The sequence below is a fragment of the Pinus tabuliformis genome, chromosome X (genome assembly GCF_031772625.1).
Source record: "Pinus tabuliformis cultivar Carrire ecotype Pingquan chromosome X, CPIR1, whole genome shotgun sequence".
Taxonomy (NCBI): Eukaryota; Viridiplantae; Streptophyta; class Pinopsida; order Pinales; family Pinaceae; genus Pinus; species Pinus tabuliformis.
This window is the reverse complement of record NC_142308.1, coordinates 1,218,638,292-1,218,645,449: the sequence shown is the minus strand read 5'-3', so window position 1 is coordinate 1,218,645,449 and position 7,158 is coordinate 1,218,638,292.

Sequence of the window (7,158 nt, the reverse complement as noted above, 5' to 3'; positions counted from 1 at the left end):
TTTTTGTAACCATACGTTCAATTTCACTCTTTTGCGCATAGGGATATTTGTACGGCCTGATGTTTGGAGGAACACTTCCTGAAATCAAATGAATAGCATGATCATGATCACAAATAGGTGGGAGACCTTTGGGAGTCTCAAATACCTTGGAATGATTGTCTAAGACTTTTTGGAGATCTGGAGAAATAGATGATTTCAATGTGGGAACCTCTATCGAACATAATTGTGTAATTACACCTCGTTGTTCCTTTTTTAGAATCATTGTCATACCATTAGAGTTGATTATCTTTCCCGGTTTCCTTGCAATACCCCTTAATTCAACTTCCTTTCCTTCCACACAAAATTTCATGAAAGGTTCTTGAAAATTAAAAGCTATTGTACCCAAGGATTGTAGCCATTGGACTCCTAGTACAACATCAACACCACCCTTTGGAATGGAAAGCATTGTGCTATTCAATACATATTCTCCCATGGATAGCTTGATATTATGGCACTTTCCAGAGAAATATATGGTTCCTCCACTTGCAACCATCACTTGACACTCTGGTGCTAGATATAGGAAGCAATTCAATTCCTTTTCTATTTTACAATGAATAAAATTATGGGTACTTCCCGAATTAATCAACACCATTACTTTTTTCTTCTTGATATGTCCTTCTATATTGATAGTTTGAGGAGTGGTAATTCCATCCAATGCATTACAAGATATGGTCAGATTCATTTCTTCTTTATCTAGGGCTTGTTCCTGGAGTATATCCTCTTCTTTTTACATTTCTTGTTCCTTTTCTTCCTCCTCTTCACAATCTATGTAGAATAATTTGTTCTTAGCACACTTATGACCTTTAGTGTATTTGCTATCACAACTGTAACAAAGCCCTTTTGCTCTTTTTTCTTCCAGTTGTTGTGGTGTAAACCTTGTTGTTTGTGGAAGGCTAGGGGCAACAACACTTCCATCTTTATAGTTGTGAGTGGTAGGCTTCCTGGTTTCAATAATTTTTCTTTCCATTTTTCTTGCTAACTTGAATGCCTTCTCCAATGAATCAGGTTCCCAAAGGCGAACCTCATGTTGGATATTATCCTTTAAAGTCCCTATGAACACATCAATCCTATGCTCCTCTGGAATATCTTTTACCCTTATGTTCAAATTTTGGAAGTCCTCAACGTGCTCCATCATTGAACCCTTTTGTTTGAGATTTATCAATTGGCTAAAAAAGGTGTTGCTTTTTGTATCCTCATAATGTGCTATCATTTCTTCCGTAAAAATTTCCCAAGTGACAATTTGTTTATGAGAGCAAAGCCATCGATACCATACAAACTAATTTGGTTCCAAATATAAAGTTACAATACGTACCTTTTGTGTGTTTTGCATATTATTGAGATCGAGAAATTGGTCCATTTGTATTATCCATGTTCCGGGGTCCTTGCCAACAAACTTCCTCATATCAATTTTTGGAACATGGTCGGTCTTCAATCCAACATTAGAGTCTATGAAATCATTATTAACATTTATTTTGTTCTCATCATGATTTTCCTTTACTACCCTTTCACCATTAGTGACCATTTCTTGTAGAAGCTTATTCAAATTTATCTTCAATTCTCCCATCTTATCGTCCATGCCATTCATCTTAGCATCCATGCCATTCATCGTAGCTTCCATGCCATCCATATTAGCTTCCACACCATCCATATTAGCTTCCATATTAACTTGCATCCATTCATATTAGCTTCCACACCATTCATCTTGGCTTCATTTACCTTTAGTGAGAGTGAAATTTGTTGTACTTGGTCTTGTAATTTTGATATATCATGTTGCATTTCTTCCTCTTCTTCACGAGTCATGCTAGAGCTTTCAAGTTGCTTACTAGATGTTTCCATTTTCTTTGTTTCGGTTATTAATTAATGCTAATAATTCTTCACTATTCCCTTTGAATTCCTCCAAACTAATTTTTCAAACCAATCTTATGCAAAATTTAAAAAAACTACACCTTTTGTTTCACTTTGTAAGAGATTGATATTTAACCTATTATATCACTGTAACTACAGATCTCGAATATGTGAAATCTCATCCTACGGTAGCCTTATGAGTCCTCTTTCTAACCCCACAAGTCTGATCAAGATTGGATTCTCCAAGGAAGAGTTATGCCAAATCTCCCACGGTGACCTAATTATAAACTAGTTCAGTAGAGTGAACTTGTACGACGTGCCACATGCCACTGTTTCGACCTTAGTACCTGAAACTGATATACAGAAAACTACATGCCATCCTCTTTCTGAAACTTCTGACGAAATTTTAATTTGATGCTCAAAACAAACGTTATGAAAATTTTCCCCAAGTCACCTGTTTGGAATGTAATTCGGGAGTTTGCAAAAACCCTAACTTCCTAAGTTCATATCTCCGCAAATTTAGCGAGACAAGCTCTGAAATTTGGACCCAAAGTGCAGAACGATTTCGGCTCAAATGTGTTTTTCTGGTACTTTCTGAAACATTGGAGAAAAAAGGTTATAGTGAAAATTCTGCAATGACCTATTTGGAGTAGCGAAACCCTAGAATCCAAAGCTTTGATACCAAATGTTAGGAAACCAGCTCACAAAAAGATAGGAAAGATAGATCAACGCCTTAGAATTCAGCCTCTTTTAGAGGGAAACCTCCTTTACATTATACAAATGAACAATTCTTGGATTATACAAATGACTAAAACTCCCTTCTATATATAGGAGTCTAAGGGGTCATAATATTATCAAGCCGACATAATAGTAATAACATAAGGGCACAAAAATAACAATAGTGGGTTTTTATGGGGGCATACTAATAACAATATGGGGAAAATAGGGGCACAATAATAACAATAAGGGATACAATGATAATAGTAATGGGGGAATCACTAGTATTATAGGAGCCTAACAAAATCCTCAAATAAATCAAACTCAAGGTTTTCATCCTCAACAATTTGCACAATCTTCACAAAATAATTGGAATCCACCTATGCCATGGAAGTCTTGGCTCAACCACAATATTGGAATCAAGGATGGAAAAATCATTATGGAATATATTCTCAATGTCAACAATATCCACCACCTTATCCAAATTTTCCACCATAATACTTCCCTCAAACCAACCAGTTACCTCAAGCTCAAGCTCAAAATACAAATCCACAACTTTCTTTGCCATTTTCACAAAGACCAAATCAATTACCCGTTCAACCACTCCCAAATCCAAAAAATAAAACTTCACAACCTATTTACAACTTAGAAGGACAGAATCCTTAAAGTTATATGATACCTCCATTAGATCTTAATAATGTTCAATTAAGGTCTAGTAGAGTATTAGAAAGGAAGAAACCATCTGTTGTTATTTAGGAAATAGAAAAGAATTCTCAAAAAGATAATAATGACTCTGAAGAAGAGATTTCCCTTCCTTAGAAAGAAAATATTGAAACAGAAAAAATCCTACACATTCTAATAATACTCCTATTATAGAACAACCTTCAGTATCTATCTCAAGACCACCTTTTCCTGAAAGGTTGAAAATCGATAAAGGAGTAGAAAAACAAATCATATTTCCTCATTATGACATGTTAGATGAATTGAAAATTTTTTGTATAAAAATTCATTTATTACAAGCAATAAAAGAAATATTGTTTTTTGCAAAAGCAATTAAGGAATTAAGTACTAAAGGAATAGGAAGAAAAAGAAAAGAAATAAAATGAATTAAACTAGTCAAGAAAATTGTACATGTCATGATGGGGAAGACACAAATTCAAAAATATTTACATCCAGGAAGCCCCATTTTGAAAACACACATCAATGGAACTGAAATACCAAACACATTGATTGATCTAGGAGCGGCCATAAACATAATGAGCAAACAAACTATGGATGAATTGAAGCTTCCTAATTTTCAATACACACCAACATTATTACAATTAGCAGACAGGTCTATAATTAAACCTGATGGTGTGTTAGAAGATATATATGTATCCTTAGATTTTTGGGAATGTCTTGTTGATTTCATGATTCTAACACCCAAGAATAATTTAGGAGGACATCCATTAATCTTAGGAAGGCCATGGTTAGCTACAATCGATGCTTTTATCAGTTGTAGATTAGGAGACAGATTTATCTCAGTTGGAAGCTGTTGAAGCCCCGAAAATCGGTTCGAAAACAAGGGGGATACCCGCTCGGTCCGAACCTTGGTTGGCAGCTCCTTATCCGTTTGGTATAGCGTGTCCGACTGGGGATAATGGGACCAGTTTCCCAATCTAAGGGTGTGTGTGTGTGTAGAGTTGGATGATGCTGATCTAAGAGTTCTAATCTAAGCTACTTTAATCTAATTCTATGCTATTGTAATCTAATGAAAATAGCACATCTAATCTATGCTAACCCAGGATGTATTTCTTCTATTATGCGATCTAAAGAGATTTCAAATAATCACTGGTAATAAAGATCATTCAGCTATCATAAGAATGGAAATCAATTAAGATGAACCACTTTGCATAAAAAGTTAGGCAAAACAGTTGTGAACAGCATATTGCATAATAAGTTATTCGTATATCAAACATAAATAAATGGCTCCACCGTACAAAAGTGTCAAATGGTAACTCAAACATTCATGCAATAACATATAAACAACTAAAAACTGTATATCACTTTAAGAATATAAGCAGAAATGGTCAAGAGATAAAAGTACCATTTATGACTGGTCCTACTCATAAGCTTCAAGAAACAATGATTTATCTCTCCTTGTTCTAATATCTACCAAGAGTACAGAAGTGCAACATCAGTAGCAGATATCAAATGCAAACATCAATAAACCTTGATCCATTCATTCACCAAAACCTCCTCTGAGGGTGCAAAAGTGCATGTTCTGAAGATAAGTTTTTGACAAATTTCTAGACCCTTCTCTAAATGCATGAGAAGGGTTTAAATACTGCTAACTAAATAACTTAATTACATAAATTTAGGATACGGTTTAAATGACCGCCCTTTATCTAAGCAAACTTATTTCTAAAAATTAAATCTAATTCCTAACTATTTCTGCATTTGCTCCTTAATGTTGCGAGCATGCAACATTTGCCTGGGAAGAGTCGGCTGGTTGTTTTCTACTTTTGCTTGAGCTACGCAAATAGAAATGGCAAGCGTTGGCACCACTTTTTAGTAAACTAGAAGATATTTTTGGGAATCATCCTCTGGCTGGGTGAATTTACTACATATATACTTGGTAACAACCCAAATTTCTCTCAAACTGCTTCTGCTTTTGCTATCTCGATTTCCAGACTCGTGGATGACTAAGAAAGTTAGGGACTTTGCTTTCTGAACAATTTTCTTAGCGATGCGCGATTAGCGCTAGGCGCTAATCGTGCATCGAAAACTGCCTCCGTTCTTTGATCCGGGCCTTTCTGGTGCGTTTTCCGCCTTTAGTGCTTTTTCCTTTACTGGGCATAAGCTTCAAAATTTTGTAAACATGCTGCTTTTGTGAGCTTTTGACCTTGAGTGTCGAATTGCCTATTGATATTAGCATCTGTTCAGTAATAATTTGACATCTGTGTTTCTGTTGCATGCGGTATCCGTTTATGAGGACATCTCTTCTTTGTTCTCCGAGCATTGATGCTTTCCCTTTTTCCTTAGATGTTTCCTGCACATTGCTTCATGTTGTTTCCTATTTTTCATTCCTGCAGTTCACGCAAAGGAAAAGAGTAATGATAATAAATTTTGACACGAAATCTCTAAGCTCTACGAATGTATAAAATCATGACACCCATAGTGAACTGACTCTTCGAAAAACACAAAACTGTCCTTCATGAATACTTTGGCGTACATTCATTAATTTCCTTTAAGGCGCGCGCCCAATTTTTGGTTTAGGGACAGCTTTTCTTGAATGCTGAGCCGAGGAAAATTTGCGATGGGTGATTTCTGCGACTCGCATCGCAGCATCGCGGATCGCATTATCAAGATGTGTCATCACAGAGTTTCCTGATCAGTTTATCACAGAATCGCGTTATCGCGTTGTCGCAAGATCGCAGCATCGCGTTTATCGCAAGATCGCAGATCGCAGATCGTTGCAATTTGTTAAGTTATTGTGTGTTGTTTATGCGATGTTGCGATATGCGATGTCGCATATCGGCCATCGTAGATTTCTTAAGATCTTCATTCATGGGCGCTTCTTAATGTATGTGATGCGATGAATTTCGTGTCGCTTCTTCGCAGTTTTTTATTGTGCTCACAAAGAAATGTTTTACTCTTCTCCATGCGATGTATTTTTAAGGAGTATAATACAAAAAAAAATTATAAAATTTTTTGAATCTTTTACTAAGGGTCCCCACTTGTTTATTGTTATTGCTAATACTAAAGAAGGAGGGGGGTTGTTGGTGGCCACAACAATGGCGATTCACTTGGAAGAACTAGTTATCTCCGCTTTTCTATTGAATTTTTTAAACTTCCAAAACGGAAAAATTTTCATAAATCTAAACTTTGTTATGGACAGATAGAGTACATTATGCCTTATTCTATCAATGATATTTTGTTTCAACCTCTTTCTATTCTAATTGTTTGCTTCCTCAGGCTTGTCCTTGTATTTATATCAGCCATTACTTGGTCTTGTAAAGATAAAATAAAGTCTTCTCTGTGTGCTAGCTTTAAAATATGCTCGTTTGTCATAGGTAGAGCCTCTGCTGCCAGCAGGTGTCCATAGCCTCGACAGGGTTACCTGTTACCCAACAATGATCCTTTATCCTGCTTAAGGTTATCTACAACCTTCAAAGAAAAATCCACATTGACACTTTTTCCTTTTTTATTCTTAAAGAACAATGTCTTGGTTTGGTAGCCAAATTATGACACAGTCATTCACTTGATTTACACTTTTGCTGAACAAGCTGGCTCGTGATGAGACCCCTTGTCTTTTGATTTCAACAATCTTGAGTCATTGCCCTATTTTGATGGACAATTTTTGGCAAAGTCAGCAAAGTTATAATATCTGTGATCATGATAAGCCGGCTCGTGATGAGACCTCTTATTCTTTGAGATATAGTGTTTCTTGGATTGTCCCTCTGAATGCTGCGATTTTCTTTAACAGGGAGGAAATCATTGTTTTCCTTAAGAAAGCTCTGGACGACAATAATAGAGTTTGAAAACAGTAGTTTTACAGAGAATCTTTATTTTGTT